We start from the raw sequence: 18,359 nt of genomic DNA, 5'->3' as shown, positions 1-18,359 counted from the left end.
AACAGGGGAAGAGAGAGGGAGCTTTTCCCGCCCACGGAGCCCTTTAAAAGACATGGCCCCGCCCCGACCGACCTCATTGGCTGGTCGGGGTGTGACGCAGGCGGGAACATACCATCACGTAGGGGCTGAGCTCGCAGCCCCTACGTGATGGTACAGTCGGGCAGCCCACAACCCCACCTCCGACGCAGGCGCGGAAGTGGCTTTCTCAGCTCATACCGGTAGAAGCTCACACCTACACATCTATAGACATATGGAGTCACCTGAGTAGGTAAAAGTCATACCATAGCAACATACTTTTGAGTGGCCATATTTGACTTCTAAACTGATAGGCATGCAACAAACCAATTTCAATACCCAACGAAGGATGCTTTCTAGAGCATCCATGATTTGCATAACAACAAAAGCACCTTTAATACCTGAGGGGATACGCTTCTACTCCTTAGGAGGATGGCTCAGGAGCCACAGGATGCTGCTGACATCCCCCATCTCGCCTCCCCCTACTGCCAGACGGGGAAATCTGCCACTGGGTGATCTCTCCAGTGTGGCAACTGAAAGTTCACTGCCATTTCTGTTCTGACAATGGTCTTCCAACAGAGGTGTGGCCAGGAACAGAGAATGCAGAATCCAATGCCCCTTTCACTCCTGCAACACCCCTTCAACAAAGGCCCTAAGTTTCTTTTAGCCATGGATCTGGCATAGTTAATTCCCTCCCATTGGATGCAATGGGAGCGAATTTACATAATTCTTTAACAAACGAATGAATGGGCCATTCCCACCTGACTGCTGTGAGTCAGCATTGCTCTGAATGCAATGGGTGGCTGTGCTACAAATCTCCACCACCCCCAGCATGGGTAGGTTAGTTTATTTACCAGATTTGCAACAATCACAATTCAAGTGAATATGTGTTTTCTTTGCGCATACAATGTTTGCATTCTATTTTCTTTCACCAACTTGGCCAGGATACCCATTTGATTTACACAGCTTCAATTCTGAGTCCTGTCCCATCCCTTCACTCCCTGCTAAAAGTGGGATCACCTCCCTCACACACAGCTTGATAACACTCCAAGACCACAACGTAATTTTTACAGAGCCATATATGGATAGTTGTTTCCCATCTTCACAATAGACTGAACCATTTTGCTGAGATTGACAGGCAGAGATGCCAGATCAACTATTACTTAGAAACAATCTGGTGTTTCTGGGATATGGCCAATCTGCATTACTAACTCAAGTTCAAAGGAATGCATCAGATTTATCTGTGAACATTTAAAAGTATTATAATAAACTGCAGTATGCATAGAGCATGTAGAAACCTGGAAGTCCGACAAAAGTCATGAGGATGAACAGCAGGTTTAAGATTATAATGGGAACCTCATTCAGTGCTGATTATTTACAGTGCAGAACAGTGCTATGTACATGTTGTCAGTTAGGTGTCAGAACCTCCGAATGGAGGTTCGCGCGTTTTCTTCCAACAAAGTAGTCTAGGGATACTGAATCTCCGCCCCCGTCGTTTCCTGCGCAATTCCGGGGTCGGTGGGATTGGCCTTCTTCCCTTGCCTCCCACTTCCCTTCCCACACTGGGCATGGGCTCCGCTACCTTGCCTGAGCCTCGGTCACCACTTCCTGAGTTGCCGCTGGAGATATCCCCCTCCCCACTTGCACTAGCGCTGGGCGACGAGCTGGTACTTAAGATGGGAGGGACCTGCCTGTAGCTTCTGTCCCTCACATCCACCCCCCCTCCAGGCTCTCCTCCCCCCCTTCCTGAGGGCTCAGAGAGTGCCGGGGACGACTGGAAACCAATAAAGTCCGTGGCATCGGAGCTGGTGGGGGTGAAAATTTTTCCCCAATCTGGGGAATGCCCCCCTTCTCCCTGGGAGGACGGAAAGCCCAAAAAGTCCGTGGCGTCAGAGCTGGTGGGGGTGAAAATCTGTCCCCAGTCCTCTACTGACTCCGACGCTCCAGCCTCCTGGTAAAACCATACCTCCTCTTCTGGTTCCTCAAAACCTGCTTCCCATCTCCATGGGGAGCTGCTCTCGGATTCCCCTCCTGAGGGTCCCTCCCCCTTCCCTTCCCTGTCCCTGTGCCAGGGCTTGGGCTTGTGAGGGAAGAGAGCGTGGAACTCTTCCACTAAGAATTCCTCCTGTATCTCCGTGGCCGGCACCCACTCATTTTGGGACGGCATTGTGTCTTCCCACACCATGAGATACTCCAGCCCTCTCTCCCCCCACCTGGAAGTCCGACAAAAGTCATGAGGATGAACAGCAGGTTTAAGATTATAATGGGAACCTCTAGCATGATTTGCAGAGATAGGAACATCCTTAAGGCAAAACAAGTAAGAGTTATTGTAGACTCCTCCAGAAAGATTATTGATAAATAGATGTTTTAAAACACATCTCTGCAGCAATACGGGAAGGCTGAAAGACCTCACATATTATCTTCAACTGAAATATAAATTCCATGATGGTATTCCATTAGCATAATGAATTCCATATAGTCTTTTTAAAGTAAGCAAATCACATAGACTTCCCCAGAGATTCAGCCAATAGGGAGTTTTCATCTCGTGGTGGTTTCAAGCATCTTCAAATGTGAAATATATCTTAATGCATAATCCGGCACCTTGAGACACGTTGTGTGTTTTTGATGCTCTTCGGGGGCTTTAGTCTCTCCCAAGCAATGCATAGTTTATGTTCATGTACTACCTCAGTAATTGCCTGCATTTGTCACAGTATTTTATCCATACTATATGCCAGCTCTCTCTCCCCCCCCCCAAGTGTGAAGGACTGGATGTGGTAGAACAAGCAGAGGCTCAATTCAGATTAAACAGAAATTGTTGATGATTCATGTTTGAGTTTGCAGTCTGGGATGGAGTTGTGAAAGATCAGGTACTTAGTTTGGGAGTATTCCTTCATGCATTGCTCCTGTTGGATAGGCAGGAAGCATTGGTTGTGAAGAATGCCTTGTCCCATCTTTGGCTAGTTTGCCAACTAAGAACTTTCCTTGCCACAGTCATTCATGCACTAGTGAAAGGGAAGCCAATGTGGTACCTTCTAGGTGTATGCAGAAGGGTCATAGCTCTGTAGTAGAGCATCTGCTTGGCATGCAGCTCCCATCTTGAATTTTCAGAATGTTAAGGTAGGACTGGAAAGACCTCACCTTGAAATCCTGGAGAGCTGCCACTAGTTAGTGTAAAAAAAAATTGGGCCAGTTTGACTGTTAATCTGACTTGGTTTGAGGCAGATTATTATGTTTTGTTGTTGGACTCCAACTCCCATCAGCCCCTGGCAGCATGGTCAATATTCAGGGATGGTGGGAGTTGGAGTCCAATGACAACCAGAAGGCACTATATTGGTACTGATGTACTCTCATCCTCTACACTGGATTAATGGATTACTGTGTGGGACTATCCTTGGAAAGTGTTCAGAAACTGCACTTGGGACAAAATGCTACAGCCAGGTTGCTGACAGGTGCTAGCATTTTGATTCCAATCTGCCCATTTTGAGATGTGCCTCCTGTGGTTCATGTAATGAATGTGACAGAATCCTGAGCTTCTTTCAAACCCAAACAAAAGTTACTTTCAGCATTAAGAGTAATTTCATTTTAAACCAAGTGCCTGGTGTGGATAATATTATGCCCTGGGCATATGAGACTATCCTAAGGGCTGCCAATTTGAGCATCACAACTAATGTATGCTGTATGCTACTAAGCTTTACTGCTAAGTGCAAAGGTAGCCTAAGAAACTGTGAAGATACTATGCTCTGAAATGAACACAGAACTCAATGAGTTCTTGGAAGGAGAAGGAGAAGGAGAAGGAGAAGGAGAAGGAGAAGGAGAAGGAGAAGGAGAAGGAGAAGGAGAAGGAGAAGGAGAAGGAGAAGGAGAAGGAGAAGAAGTTTGGATTTGATATCCCACTTTATCACTACCTGAAGGAGTCTCAAAGCGGCTAACATTCTCCTTTCCCTTCCTCCCCCACAACAAACACTCTGTGAGGGGGGCTGAGAGACTTCAACGAAGTGTGACTAGCCCAAGATCACTCAGCAGCTGCATGTGGAGGAGCGGAGACGCGAACCCAGTTCCCCAGATTACGAGTCTACTGCTCTTATTAACCACTACACCACACTGGAAGCCATGCAAGCATTTTAAAATAAGGCTGCAGTTCTAATAACGCCACTGAAATTCATTACATTTTCCATGTGTAAGGAGGGTGTGGAAGTTTGCCACAGATTTAATTTAATATATTTGCATTAATGACAGTAAGAGGGGTGGCTAAGCCACAGCCCTCTAGTTGTTGCTGAAGTACAACTCCCATCTCTGACCATTGGCCATGCTGACTAGGGCTGATATAAGTTGTAGTTTAGCAGCATCCGGAGGATCACAGACAGTGCACTCCACACAGCCTATGATTTTCTTTTACAAATATTGGCGCTGGCAGTCTGGAGAAGGTGCAATAAAGCTCATGGATAAAGCTGGCAGCCAAGTGAATTAGTGCATAGCTGGGCTGACAGGTGGGTGGATTGGGAGCTGAAAGCCAGCAAAGCCTGTAGCGATAGTCTGAAGAAAGCTTGATTTTTTACCCAAAGAATGGATTGTCAAAGCAGAATCAGAGGCTTTTTAAAGTGCCAGTTGGAATCAACATTGGCCCTTTATGTCACCTTACCTCTGCTGACTAAATCGCTACAGAACTGCCTTCTGGCCATTAGCAATGATGGCACTCAAGTAGCAACAGAGATCAGGCTAGCCGCTCTCTCTTCTGGCCACCTGCCATGAAATATATCTGGGACTAGTTATCAAGTCCCTCGTTCCAGATTGTTGACATCGAACAACAAAACCCCATGGAAAAGGGGAATATTTGCTGCAAAAGTTAGGGCTTATTCCCCCTCCCATCCCCAACCAAGAAGAAGAAAATGCAGAAGAAAATGCCTGCATCAAATATTTAGCTGCTGCTCTTTGCACCCCTCAGTATCCTACGATATTTAGTTTTTCATTTTTATATATTGCACAAAAGTATCTTAGCAGAATCACAAAAGTCAGAAAGAGCCATTTCCCTTGAGTCTCCTACAATTATGTTGTTGTTGTTGTTGTTGTTGTTGTTGTTGTTGTTGTTGTTGTTGTTTAAGTCTGATTTAAAAAGCAAAACAAACAAAATAAAATATTGGAAATTTGGAAAGGGTTATGAAAAAAGTGCATGTTGACATGTTGGAATTGTGACTGATATGAACAACATAACCCCATTAAAAGTCCTCCATCTCCACTTGTGGAATATAGCTTGACCCTCTAACATAACTCCATTCTGAGCTTAATATGGAAAAATCTCAGATAGGTCTATCTTGGGTCATATGTGAAATGAACACCAACTTCCTTGGGAGTTCTAGCTAATCATGGACCATGCAATCATGCACCACCTCCTGAAGCACCTTGCTCTGCTCACAAGTCATTGACCATGTCTACTCAGAAGGAAAGGTAAAGGTAAAGGTACCCTTGACCATCAGGTCCAGTCACGGACGACTCTGGGGTTGCAGCGCTCATCTTGCTCTATAGGCCGAGGGAGCAGGCGCTTGTCTGCAGGCAGCTTCCGGGTCATGTGGCCAGCATGACTAAGCCACTTCTGGCGAACCCGAGCAGTGCATGGAAATGCCGTTTACCTTCCCACCGGAGCAGTACCTAAATATCTACTTGCACTTTGATGTGCTTTCAAACTGCTAGGTGGGCAGGAGCTGGGACCGAACAATGGGAGCTCACCCCGTTGCGGGGTTTCAAACCACTGACCTTCTGAGCAGAAGGAAGTGCCCTTTAAATTAAAGTGGCTTACTTGCAGGTAAGTGAGATTTGGAATGAAGCCTAAGCAAGCTTCTGCAGCTAGTAGTGTCATGTGAGTGGAGTTCTGATCAGGAGACTCTCTCACTAACGGAAGTGGGGAAGTGACTTTCAGTAACCTCCCTGCCAATCTGCCACAGAGAGTTGTGAATGGAGCTCCACAGCAGCATTGGGCAGCTGCTGGGTATGGAGAGATGAACAAAAAAAAATGCCATCCCACCCCATACTCTGCTAGATACCAGCTCTCTCCATGAAAGGAGCCCTAGCAGAGGCCTAATTAAGATCCAAGTTTGGTAGCTAAAGGGAGGGGTTTTTTAAATGCATACTTAAATCTTAGGGTCATAGTGTTCTTACAATATCCAACAGATAGAAGCTTGGATTGATAAGGCTGGTTGGCTCATACTGGTAGAGCTTAGATCACAACAATCTTGAAGGTGCACAAGATAACACTAGTTTTTAATGAGGTGGAAGAGAACCACATACTTGAATTAATGTGCCTAGGCAAAAATGTCCCTTATTTGCAAAGCTAAGGCATTAGAGGGAAAGCTAGACTGGAAGCCTTCTGCCTGAGATATATTAGCCTTACATATAATGGGAAGCTTGAGTGTGGAAATGCATTCAACCAAGCAACCCCCCTTCCTTGCATTTTAGGGGGGTATGTAAGGTTTGTACTGCATCCCCTTGGTAACAACATGTTTAATACATAAATAGATGCCTGTAGGCTGAAAAATGGGATGCAAATGGGGAAAACAAACAAATATGTGAACTGGCTCAAATATCCCCTCGAATCACCCATATTGTTATTTGTACAATGGCAAAGAGGAGAGTAGCTAGATGGAGGAAAGAAATTACACAAGACACCCTTGATGGCAGAAGGGGAGAAGTTAGCCACAACTTGCTTTATTCTAGCTTAACAGTAGCAAGGCAGGCAGGGCATGAAAACAATGGTTGGGTCTGCTAAAGCCTTTTATCAAGTCAGACTGTTGGTCTCCCTACTTCAGTATCGTCTACTCTGACTGGCAGTGGCTCTCCAAGCCAGGTACCAGTCAAGAGAATGTCTCAACCCTACTTGGAGATGCCAAGGATAGGCAGACCAAAGACCAGAAGGGAGAAGTTATCTCTCTAGACCTGTCCAACTCTTCCCTTAAGAACTTAATCAGGTCTTGATTGTGGGATTCCCATAGGCATCTGGTTGGCCACTGTGAGATCAGGAGGCTGAGCTAAATGAAACACTGGTCTGATCCAGCAGGACTCTTCTTATACTCTTAACCTGACCAACTCACCAAAGGAGATCAGTCTTCCCCAAGTCAAAGCCAAAAAGGGCCACTAATGGCCTGCTACTACCAGTGCAGAGATAGGATACCCTCTATCCTATCGCACAGCACAAAGCAAGTCCACTAATGAAAGCAAGGAACCAGCATTTCCTAAATGATATTTCCCATCTGCTGAGAAATTAAAGTCATATTCCTTTCTTTAACTAATCTTGCTAAATAAATTCTTGGTAATCTGCAGTCATCCCAGTCAAGACAGGCTCATGGGTTTGTGTTGGTGGGTGACACATCTGTCCACATGTTGCCACGCAGTGGCTGCTCTGGTAAGATCCCCTTCCCAAGGCCATGGCGGTAAATTATATCAGGCATTCAAGTGCAGACCATCCAGTGCTCCCATTATTTTTTGAAAAATGAGGTTGCAAAAGTCTAAGGTGCCTCATTCAATCTTGAGCAGCATAACAAATACAGCAGAGCTGCTCTATTTGTAACCTGGTAGCCCAGTTTGGAAAATAAATTAAACTTTTGATTAAATCAATGTGTTTTAGAGATGCATTTAAAATATGAGCCTTCAGAAAGTTCACAGTATGAAAAAGCGGGAGACAACCCTGTGCTTCCTTGGTTCATTTTGTTTAGTGGTCATTAATACGGTAATTGCCTCATGAATAGAACTGAAATAGCTACACTTTTCAAATTGCAAAGCACTGAAAACTGTGTCTCATTTCCATGTACTGAGGTGTTTTTTTCTTTAGAATTCTCCAGTATTTTTGGAGAGATTTTTTTAAGCCAATATTTAAAGAGATAGTGGGTTTTCTTTTTAGTAACTTCATATTTCTCTTGGTGTTTTGCAGGGCTGTTACCTCTCTTTGTGACTATTTGATTGAGAAATTGAACCCTAGCTTTTAAAATTTACCTGTTAAGATTAAATCAGATATTACGGGAATACAAAGAAAGCTAGAACAACTTAAAAATAACAAACTATCTAACTGTACATGAAAAATTCATGTATAGTTTTATGATCAACCCCCCACTTTTTTTTCCTTGCAGCTGATCTGCTATGAGGCAGTTTCCTGTTTTACACACTGACATTGGCCCTCATGACATTTGACTAACCTAAAAGGAATATTAATGTATACTTTATACTGGGGCTTCATTAGACCATACATTTCTTGCATTAACTATAGCAGTTTAGGTCCTGTTTTCTTTCCAGCAGCAATTCAACAAAATAGTATCCCCTCATATCACATTTAATCTCTATTGTCTGACGTTCAGTCATAGACTTGCTGATTCAGTGGCATTCAAAACAGTTCGCTTATTTATTTTACCATATTTTTAACCTACCCACCTATTTTTCAGGCAATTATTCTCCCCCAAAGCAGCTTGCATCAATTTAAAAGAGGAGCCCTGCCATCAGGCACACAAAGACCCACAAGGGAAAGGAAGTGGATGGAAAAGATAGAGAGACAGAACATCAGCTCCTTAAGGCCAGACTGAAGCAGTGAGCCATAAGCAGCCATTTGTAGTCACCTGGGCCAGGTTGATCTTCACTTGCCAGTGTTCTTGCTTGAATAGCAGTTGATGGCTCTCAATGGATGGGGCCAGAACATCCTCTCATTTTGCTTCTGCAATACTAAAGCAGACTGGAAGTTGGAGCGGAGCGTTCTTTCTGATATGGAGGAAAAAGCAAGCTCCTTCTGTGGCCAGCGAATGGGGCCAGGCTGGCCTCCCCCTTGCCACGAGGTTCTTCCTAGGAGCCTCCCAGTGGCCTTTGGTCCCTCTTATACTGAATATAATCTTCCATCTACAATTCTCTGAAGCACCAAACGGAAGCTTTAAAACATAACTAAATAAATCCTTTCAATCCCATCCAGGGAGTATGTACAGACTTGTGATGTTTTCATGTCATGCAGACATGATGTTTTCATGTCATGTTCCTGAAAGAGAATCACGGGGTGGTGCTGCGGAGGAAGTGTTTTGGACATTAACACAGAATGCACAGTGCTGTGTTGACAGCAGAAGAGAAACTCAGTCTGTTCACATTTTTATTGTACATGAAAAATATGTTGAGACACCTGTGTGGTGACTGTACAGAGCCGAAGAGGATTTTTTAGAGAGAAAACGGTTTTAGTACCACAATGGAGATGGATAAATATGAGCTTAGCTAACTGACACAATGTTTTTATGCATTTAAGATTAATTATGGGCACAACCCATACATAGCATCAGTGCCAGTTCAAACATATACTATATTATTGTTATTTTGCTATTGTTGTTGATATTATTAGTATTGTGTTACAATACTCTCTCTCTCTATATATATATAGTATACAATACAATACTATATATATATCACCCTTATTATGTGTATTTTATATACTGTACCACCCTTTGATGAAAGAGCACAGGGCAGTTTAAAACACAGAACACAAATGTCAATACATAACATAATATCTGTACAATATAAAAATCAAAATGGTTATATAATTACAATTGTCGTAAAAAAATGCATAATGGAATACAGATATTTTTTTTAAAAAAAGATAAAATACAGATTCTCATAACAGCAACAGCACAAACAAAAAGGAAGGAGAACTTCATCAGCCAGGTATCTAAAATTCAAAAACAGTGCACAAATTCACAATCGTCTCTCTCTGTCCAAAGTAGCTCTTAATCCCAGCCCCACACAGAAAATGACAGACACTCTGAGCTCTCGCCTGGGAGCTTTCCTTTTCTCTCCCAGTTTCTCACCCTGGGAGATGTTCACACTGTTTCTCACTGAGGGTCCTTCACTGAGGTCAAGCAGAAACCTGCCAATTCAAAGTCAGACAAAGCAGAGGCAGTAGGTTCAGATTTGCAATGCCAGGCAAAAACAGATAAGGGGTCAAGGCAAAGGCAGTTAGCACCCTGGACAGCTCCACGTCACATAGGTTGGAAGTTTGACAAGACAGTCTTGAATGCTGCTCCAACAGCCAGCAAAGTCAGATTTAGCCTTAACTGGACTGCAGCTTCCACTGAGTAGCCAGCCTCGCCCATGGTGGTTGGAATCTTGTTTGGGAGCCATTGACTCTGGCAGCTCAGAGCAGCCCAGGATTCTTCTATGATCTCTGAGCTGTCACCCTTAGAGTCTGAGAAAGGCAGTGCAACCTCTTGGGGCTGGAGAAGTGCAGGCATCACCTGCTCCTCTGGTGACGTAACACCTGAGGAGACTGGAACAACCAAGACTGGTTCTGAAGGGACTGGTTCCTCACAGTTGAAGGTAGCCTCTGTACCCACAGCCTCAGTCCCTGAGAAACCCCAAGTCACATGACACCATAACATTTTTTACACATTTAGTGGGTATGTTTAGGAAGTTGAAGAATTTTGGATGGAGGTGAGGAGGAAATTTATCAGAGAAACCACCATTAAGGGACAACCATCTAGTTTATGCAGCAGAATTAAGTGAAAAAATGTGGGGGTAATAGAATGGACTGTACCACTGCAGAATGCAGGTGAACGTATCATTTTTTTTTTTAATGTAAGGGAACATTAAAAAATGGTATATTCATTTGCAATCTGAAGCAGACCCTCTCTGTCTCTGGGGTATTCCCAACTGACAGCTAGCAGAATAATATACTACACCCTCCTTAGGGTGTTCCAAATTGGCAGCTACTAGAATAATATATTGCTCTCTTCACAACAGTGACATGTATACTGAGCAGCCACAGACTCAAGAGAATTTAAATTGGCTTTGCAGCCACATTTTCAGGGGTGTAAAATGCTTTTCAGCTGTACTTTATGGGTTGGCTTAGTATTTCAGTTATCTAAAGCCAAAATGCTCTTGAGCATAAAACACACACACACAATTTAAGAGATAGTTAACTCTTCACCTAATGAAATGATTGCTATTTCAGAAATGAAATAGGACTACCTAATTAGATATAAGGCCTTCCTTTAAAGTACTCTTTCTTTTTCACTTAGCTCAAAGTGAATTCAATTTTAAACCAAACCTTTTCAGACTGAAGGATGGAATTATTCTCCTAATCATAATAGCACCATTATGGGGTTCAAATATTCATAAGACTCACTTCCGGTGCTGCTGCCATGGTGAACAGCGGATCCCACAATAGCGGATGCCAGCCGTGCAGTTAATTAAGGATAATCTGGGAGTAAAATCCCAGATTTGGGATCACCATGTGTGTAGGCTCTCTGCATGCATATACTGGTACACACACAGAACTTCTCCTCACACATGTAGGACACGTGGGTGGTGAGGATGGGGCCACTGGGTGTGTTGACATCAGGGCTATCTTGTGCACAAGCTCCTCACCTGTTCTTTTAATTTTTATCTGAACTCCCCTATTGTCATAGCATATGACATTTCACCAGCATTTAAAGACTAATTGTTGTTGTTGTTTAGTTGTGTCCGACTCTTTGTGACCCCATGGACCAGCGCAAGCCAGGCACTCCTGTCTTCCACTGCCTCCTGCAGTTTGGTCAAACTCATGTTTGTAGCTTCAAGAACACTGTCCAGCCATCTCGTCCTCTGTCGTCCCCTTCTCCTTGTGCCCTCCATCTTTCCCAACATCAGGGTCTTTTCCAAGGATTCTTCTCTTCTCATGAGGTGGCCAAAGTATTGGAGCCTCAGCTTCACGATCTGTCCTTCCAGGGAGCACTCAGGGCTGATTTCCTTAAGATGGATAGGTTTGATCTTCTTGCAGTCCATGGGACTCTCAAGAGTCTCCTCCAGCACCATAATTCAAAAGCATCAATTCTTCGGCGATCAGCCTTCTTTATGGTCCAGCTCTCACTTCCATACATCACTACTGGGAAAACCATAGCTTTAACTATACGGACCTTTGTTGGCAAGGTGATGTCTCTGCTTTTTAAGATGTTGTCTAGGTTTGTCATTGCTTTTCTTTTTAGTAGCATTGTAAGACAGAGCTATTGCCTGTCAGCAGCTACCACAGTGAAATTCTTTATTAATAACATTATGCAAAGACATTTCAAATAGGGGATAGAAATTTAGTGCAGTATGGGTGCATGTGTTGATTGTCTGTGTATCTGAAAGAATTTTGGTCTCTTTTTCATCACAGAGTCAACTGCCAGTGAAATCCTCTATACCAGGGATAGGAAGTTTATGGTCTTCTAGATGTTGTTGTACAGTGGTACCTCGGTTTATGAACACAATTGGTTCCGGAAGTCTGTTCATAAACTGAAGCGTTCATAAACTGAAGCGAACTTTCCCATTGAAAGTAATGGAAAGTGGATTAATCCGTTCCAGACGGTCCGCGGAGTAACCGTTCATAAACTGAAGCGAACTTTCTCATTGAAAGTAATGGAAAGTGGATTAATCCGTTCCAGACGGGTCCGTGAAGTACTTAAACTGAAGCGTTCATAAACTGAAACATGGGTGTAATTGGTTCCGGAAGTCTGTTCATAAACTGAAGCGTTCATAAACTGAAGCGAACTTTCCCATTAAAAGTAATGGAAAGTGAATTAATCCGTTCCAGATGGGTCCGCGGCGTTCATAAACCGAAAATTCATAAACCGAGGTGTTCATAAACCGAGGTTCCACTGTATTACAATTCACATCATCCCTGACCACTGGCCATACTGTCTGGGGCTGATGGGAGTTGGAGTCCAATAACATCTGGATGATGACAGGTTCCTCACCCCTGTATACTTTGAAATATTTATTTATAATGAGATGGGTACTGAAAAGCCACAAAGCAGACATGCCCTACTGCCCTTCCGAGTTTAGTTCCATTAGTGTGTGTTACTCTCTGTGTTATCATAGCAATACACCCACCTTTAGGGTCAACTTGAAAAGCCTTAAGTCCCCCACTAAGTAACATCGCCCCAAATAATCTGGATTTTTCACTCAGACCAGACATATAGGATCATTACTTAGTGTAAAAGAACATTATGAACATTGCTGGAAATCCTCTGTGATGTCTGGTGTGTTAGTATACAACATAAGCAATTAAACTGGGGGAGGGAAATAAAGGTATAAAATCCTCTGGAGGTAATTTCCCTACTGTTATATAAAGTTGATTTCTTCACTGATCTGAAACTTAAGTACAGTAACTTTATGCCTGAATAGTTTTATAGTCTGTTGTAAAACATCTCATTTATGCTGGGCTATGTTCTTGTCGGCAAATCTTCACAAGCTTTTTGCACACTTTAATTAAATAATTATCGCCATATCCCTGTGAGTCTTGAAATGTGTCAAAGCTGTTCTACTGAAGCAGACAGGTAGATGTTATTAAACACCTTCTTTGAAAAAAAAAAGTGTGTTGGGTCACTGCAGTTATGTAGTGTCAACATTAACTACTTGCATTTGTCTTCTAATCTTTCATTAAGGTGTTTTTTTTAAAAAAAAATTATTAAAAGTTGAATTCAACTTGTAAAATTAATGGTTCCTATTCAGTAGCTGCAGAAAGGGTTATAGCTTAGAAACAGAGCCTCCGGTTTGTATGCCAGAAACCCAAGATTCCCTACCATTTCCAAGTAAAGCTGGGAATATTCCCTGTCTGAACCTCTGGACAGTTACTGCCAGTAAGTGCTGATCAGAGGGGGTTAACCTGTGGCCCTCCAGATATTGTTGGACTCCATCAGCCCCAACCACCATGGCCAACAGCCAGGGATGATGCAGACAATAGTGAGCTAGATGGACCAATGGTTTGACTCAGTATAAGGCTATATTCCTAACTAGTGAAACTTACTGAATGCAGCAAGGTGCATAGTACTTATGACATCATTCCCACCTGCAACCCCACCATAATATTCCGGCATTGTTCCCTTGATGTTCTACCAAGGACGCATTTGCACAGACACTTTACTACTGGAACTTCTCCTAGATCTGTTGCTAGATGTGCATAACCCATCGTCTTCTATTTTGCTCTGTATCCAGTGCATGCAGCAGTGCTTCCATTCCACTGCAGTTTCAGTTCTGCAAAAACATTATTCAGCTTGTTGTGATGATACTACATGACTGACAGGTGGGCACCAGCAAGGGTGGGCAAGAGAGAAGAGGCAGAAGCCTGCTTGCATGCTTCCCTGCCGCCCTCAGCCTTCCACCCCGCTTCTTTCTAGGTTCAGGGCAGCAGCAGCCATTGCCTCCTTATGATCGCTCAGCCAGGGATGGTTGCTGCTGCTTCCATTTGTTTGCTTGGCCTTTCTCTTTGGGTGGTGCAACAGCATGGATTTGGCTCAGCAGCAGGGAGCCAGAAACAGGCAAAAGGAAGAGCTATTTCTGCCAGCTGACCTGCTTTATCTTACTCTTATGAACCAAGGGAGGCAAACTTCTGGCTTGTTGGATCCATTTTGCTATGGAACCCCAATTTTATTTTATTTTTATTTATATGTTTCATAAAATTTCTATATGGCTTCGTTGTTGTTGTTTTTTAAAAAAATCCTAAACATTTTCCAAACCAAATAAAAAAACAATATTATTGGTAAGAACAATTAAGACAATTAAAACCACTAATAATATAAAAGCACACAAGCATTCTAGATGCATGGGTAAGGCTCCCGTAAACAAAAATGTCTTTAGCAGCAGGTGCCAAAAAGAGTACAGTGAAGGCCTGATTTCAATAGGCAGGGAGTTCCAAGGTGTTCATCGCACTACAAAATCTTTTAAAAGTTGCATCTAACTTAAGTCGAAAAGACGGGGTTGGTTTTTATAATAATAATAATAATAATAATAATAATAATAATAATAATAATAATAATAATTTGAAAATAAGGCTCAAGACCTTCGCAGAACCTCAAGACCAACCAACACGCCCCCTCCCCCAAACTAATCCTGGCTAAGCCCTCTCCATCACAGCAACCTAATCTGGATGGAGCGGGTCCTACAGCAGCTGTTCGCCAAGCGTCTCCGTTTGTCCTGTCCGCAGAAGCACGGAACACGCCGGGTTAGAAAAAGAAGGCACCGCGCACGCGCACATTCGCCAGCGCCTGCCGCCGCTTCCCTGCCGTTGGGGGCGGGGGGGACAGGCGCGTTTTAGCGCGAGAGGGGGAGTGGGCGGGGCCACCGCGTCGCTCTCGAGCTTCCGCCTCCTTCCTCCTTTCCGGCGGGTGAACTTTGAGGGGAGAATTTTCTTGTTGTTGTTTTGCTTTCCCCTCCCCCAGCCCTCCCTTCGCTCCTTCCTCTTCCTGGTTCAAGGATGGTCGCTGCGCTCCTTGGAGCTGCTCAGGAGCTCGTTTCTTCTGCCAGTCTCGCCGCCGCAGGGCCCAGAAGGGGAAGCCGGGGAGGAGTCCCAAGGAGCTGATTCCAACCCTCTCAGGTGCGTCAGGCTGAGGGCGACCCAGAAGAAGCAGCGGGGGGGGGGGAAGGCTGCAGTTAGTGGCTTCGCCCCCGCCTGTCGCTTACACACTTAACACACACTCAGAGTGTTGTGTGTTTATAGTTTTATATATAGAGGGAGAGACAACTTCTTTGTTGGTCTATGACGTGCAATAGGCCTTAATTTGGGGGGGGTGTTGCTACCGGTGCCTTGGCCTTGTTGGTATCCCTATTATCTGCATATTCTTAAAATCTGCACAATATAATGAATAATTCTCTTGCGGTTTTGTATCTCACTCTCCCCCCCCCCCTCAGCCCCTCTTATACGTTGTTGAGAGGAGCACGCTAATCCTCTGTCTCCTTCAAAAAAAAAATCCTTTTCTGGTATGTCATGTGCATGTACAGCCAGAGTTTATTATATTCGTGATTTATCTGATAATGTAGTTAGAAACAATCGTAGAATATTTTAATACTGTAGCATCTTTGTTTATAACCATACAGTGAGGTGGAAGGAGGGGCAAAACCCCACTGTCTTTGCCCAGTGTCTACTCCACTTTAAAATACGGTAGCATAATTTGCACAGTTTTTGTAAAGAATCCAGATTACATGGTTATGAATGTGTGCATGTGGATTCTTTTCCCATTTCACTTCCTATCAGCTGATGTGGATTAAATGTCCTGAGTAACAGATGGGTCCCAGAGTTCTCGGTCACCTGTAGATAATATAAGGCAAATAAATATGTATCAAGTTCGGTTTGTATCTGTGGCATAACTTCTTTGTTTGATGTAGATGTATTAATTATGGCTTTCATTTGTTAAGTGCAAATACAGTTGATAGTATATGCAACAAAGAGTCTTGTGGCACCTTAAAGACCAAATTTATTATGGGACCCAGGTGGCGCTGTGGTTAAACCACTGAGCCTAGGGCTTGCTGATCAGAAGGTTGGCGGTTCGAATCCCTGTGACGGGGTGAGCTCCCGTTGCTTGGTCCCAGCTCCTGCCAACCTAGCAGTTCGAAAGCACCTCAAAGTGCAAGTAGATAAATAGGAACCGCTACAGCGGGAAGGTAAACGGCGTTTCCATGTGCTGCTCTGGTTTGCCAGAAGCGGCTTTGTCATGCTGGCCACATGACCTGGAAGCTATACGCCGGCTCCCTCGGCCAATAATGCGAGATGAGCGCGCAACCCCAGAGTCGGTCACGACTGGACCTAATGGTCAGGGGTCCCTTTACCTTTACCTTTTAGAGTCAAGTTCTTTGGGTGCATGATTGTAGTCTATAAATGTTTATGCTGTAATTAATTTGTTAATCTTTTAAGATGCCATAAGGCTTTTTGGTGTGTTTTGCTCCAAGAGAGTAACACAAGCCACCTCTTTGGAATAGGTTTGATTGTGCAGCTGATTTCCTCCTTGAGACAAAATGTCATGTGTTGTTACCAACATTAATAGGCCTTTCACGAAGATTTAAAAATACTGCCTGCATCCCTCATCTCTGCCTCCATCCCTCATCTGTCCAAATATTTTAGCTTTAAGGCAGTGAGGGTGTGTTGTAGTATAAGGTGGCATAAGGCAAATTCTGAATGGCTGCCCAGATAGAAGCTTTCTGAGGAACAGGATTGTGTGTTTTTTAAGTTGTTAATCAGCAGGTATTCATATACCTGGTCCTTGTTGTCATATTAACTTGGTGATTAAAGCAGGTCTCTCATGTTCATAGAATCTTAGAGTTGGGAGGAACCCCAAGGGTCATCTAGTCCAACCCCCTGCGGTACAGGAATCTCAGCTAAGCATCCATGACAAATGGCCACCCAACCTCTGTTTAAAACCCTCCAAGGAAGGAGAATCCACTACCTCTAGTAGAACTCTGTTCCACTGCTGAACAGCTCTTACTGTTAGAAAGCTTTTCCGAATGTTTAGTCGAAATCTCCTTTCTTGTAACCTGAAGCCATTGGTTCAAGTCCTACCCTCCAGAGCAGGAGAAAACAAGCATGCTCCCTCCTCCATGTGACAGCCCTTAAGATATTTGAAGATAGCTATCATATCTCCTCTCAGTCTCCTCTTTTCCAGGCTAAATATACCCAGGTCCTTCAAGCGCTCCTCATAAGGGTTAGTTTCCAGATCCTTGATCTTGGTTGCCCTCCTCTGCACACGTTCCAGCTTGTCAACATCCATCTTAAATTGTGGTGCCCAGAATTCGACACAGTATTCCAAGTATGGTCTGACTAAGGCAGAATAGAGTGGTACTATTGCTTCCCTTGATCTGGACACTATGTTGATGCAGCCTAGAATAGCATTAGCTTCTTTTGCTGCTGCATCACACTGTTGACTCATGTGTATCTTTGGTCCACCAAGACCTCTAGATCCTTTTCTCATGCACTGATAGTAATCCAGGTGTCCCCCATCTTATATTTGTGCATCTGGTTCTTCCTGCCTAAGTGCAGAACCTTACATTTGTTCTGACATATTGAAATTCATTTTGTTAGTTTGTGCCTAGTTCTCCAATCTGTTAAAATCATTTTGAATTCTGATTCTGCGGCTACCCCTCCCAGTTTGGTATCATCTGCAAATTTGATGAGCATCCCCTCAATTTCTTCATCCAAGTCATTTATAAATACATTAAACAACAACAGAACAACATCCCCCCAGAGCAATCCCTAGGAATCCACAGCACCCCACTTGTCACTTTTTTCCAGGATTACGAGGAACCATTAATGAATACTTCTTTGGATTTAAACTATATCTTGAGCACATGGTGTCCATCCATTTGTAATCACATGCCTATTTTTAAATAACACCATTTCCTAATTAAATAGGCTTATGTGTTGAGAAGAAGGGTACAGATCCACTGGTGAATTCACCCTTTAGAGAAGGTAATGTTTTGAATTATATACCAATTTCATGAGCGCCTTTGCCCTTGCATGTCTAACAAGGTACAATCTGTAACTCACATTCTTTTATTTTGTGAATTTTATAGTGAAGAACGAGCTCGACTTATTTTACCCCTTGTATCAAAATTTA

The 18,359-nt window shown here is 43.6% G+C and overlaps 1 protein-coding gene across 9 annotated transcripts in view; it reads left to right on the top strand.

Moving 5' to 3' along the window:
• The first annotated feature begins 15,125 nt into the window (after nucleotides 1-15,125).
• The window catches only part of SHPRH (SNF2 histone linker PHD RING helicase), a 44,748-nt gene continuing 41,514 nt past the window's right edge, over nucleotides 15,126-18,359 (top strand). For all 9 annotated transcript variants that reach the window (XR_015948988.1, XM_088666248.1, XM_035108809.3 and 6 more), the window contains exon 1: nucleotides 15,126-15,349. The gene's annotated coding sequence lies outside the window, so the exon portion shown is untranslated. The remainder of the gene's footprint in view (nucleotides 15,350-18,359) is intronic.

The sequence above is a fragment of the Zootoca vivipara genome, chromosome 3 (genome assembly GCF_965207765.1).
Source record: "Zootoca vivipara chromosome 3, rZooViv2.hap1.1, whole genome shotgun sequence".
In the NCBI taxonomy this organism is placed as follows: domain Eukaryota; kingdom Metazoa; phylum Chordata; class Lepidosauria; order Squamata; family Lacertidae; genus Zootoca; species Zootoca vivipara.
This window is presented reverse-complemented; position numbering and strand designations above follow the sequence as displayed.